This window comes from Hyposmocoma kahamanoa, unplaced genomic scaffold, assembly GCF_003589595.1.
Source record: "Hyposmocoma kahamanoa isolate Upper Pololo Valley unplaced genomic scaffold, ASM358959v1 220, whole genome shotgun sequence".
Taxonomy (NCBI): Eukaryota; Metazoa; Arthropoda; class Insecta; order Lepidoptera; family Cosmopterigidae; genus Hyposmocoma; species Hyposmocoma kahamanoa.
This window is the reverse complement of record NW_020653740.1, coordinates 1,957,571-1,959,395: the sequence shown is the minus strand read 5'-3', so window position 1 is coordinate 1,959,395 and position 1,825 is coordinate 1,957,571.

Sequence of the window (1,825 nt, the reverse complement as noted above, 5' to 3'; positions counted from 1 at the left end):
AAAATACAGTTTCCAACTTTTTTAAAACAAGTAAGACCTCAGTAGATGTCACGGTTCAGGAAGTAAGCAATTGCTGGACGATAATACGAATCAATGTCTGTTTCTATGTCTGTTTTCTCAATAAATTCATTAAGTAAATTATTGAAATATGTTTACAAAATTATGTTACTAAAAAGGGAGAACAACTTTAAAAAGTAACTTGTGCATAAGCACTTTCTTTTTTTATTAATAATTTTGGCTTGAATACAAGTCCTTTGAGCCACGTTTTCGTTTAATTATGTTTCTGTAAATATAGCCGCCACAAAGAGGATAGGCAATTTGAGGCGGCGTGCTTGGATTGACTCGGGATTCCTTAGAACGGGCCGATACGGGTATTTTAGTTCGAGATTCGTATAATTTCGCGTTTTAATCTTCGATTAAGGCACAATAACAATCCTATTCCACTTTAAATTAGATTTCACAAAATAATTGAAAGTCAAAATAAAAACGACACTTCCCTCCAAAAGGCCCAGAGCGAATCTTTCATAAGCACTTTCTAACAAGCAAGCATAGATTTAATTTTTATAACACAGAGAAAACTTAAAACGCGGTAAAAAAACAGACTAATTGGCTGTAAGGCATTTTTCTTTAGCCACTTCGATGTTGCAATGGTAAAATAATTAAAAGTTTAATATAGCGGTGAAATGGCTTTTCACACTTCACACAGATTTTGAAGACTGGACTGGAAAGCAATTTGTTTTTAATTTTGTAGTAGGGCAGAAACCAGACCCTTTGTGTGTTCTTTGTTAAAAAAAAGCAAACATCGCCGACCGTGTTTGAGAAAAAATATTATTATTCTCTATAAGCACCACTATAGTAATTCTATTGTCTAAATGTGCTCTGTTTTGTTTCAGCGGTAATTTTGTAACAGTACCCTAGGAATCTTGAATACACACACAACTTATTGGTAAAATATACCCAAAATTGCTAACAACCATGTAAAGCGTGAGAATTTGCTTTTGATGTTAAATACAAAAACGTTACTTAGTCCCGTTCTAATTAGCTCGTTATTCACAGTGTACTGAAATGAACAAGTCATAATACTTACGCAATGTGAATTCCCTTGTATGTATTTTATAAATTATTATTGTACTTAGTTATATTACCAACAGTATGCTACATTTGCTCTGAATGGGGCGAGGAAGAATATATGCGGTCGGCAACAAATTAGTGAAAATGTATGTGGTATTTGAGTCTATGGTTTACAGGATTAGTTACTCCTATGTGATGACTAAATATGTGCGCCGATCGTAAGATAGTCGGCGGCGGCGTCCGATGGTTTTTTCGATCTAAGGACGGCGACAAGTCATGCGCCCGGTAGTAAGCGAATCATAATCTTTATCATACCAAAAGAAGGAAACACACAGTGTGCCCCTCAGAACTAAATTCGGTGGAAAATTCTTCTGTTTTCTCAGAAGCTACCTATATAATAAAGTGAATAACGTACTTGCCTTTTACTCATTGACTAAAAATGAATGTAAGAATAAAATTACAAATTGGTTGCTCAGTCTCGACTATCAGTCTACTGAAGATCTGCCATCAATACAAACCCAATGATAATAATACTTGTGTTCTTCTGTTCTTCCACTTCAGATACTTACAGTACTCCTCACTATGTGAAATTATTTCGATCTCATGTTTTATGTCGTGGATGATTTATACCTACTAATATGCACATACATGCACGCACGCAGGCACGCACGAGCCCACGCACGAACGCAGGCACGCACGCACGCACGCACACACACACACACACACACACACACACACACACACACACACACAC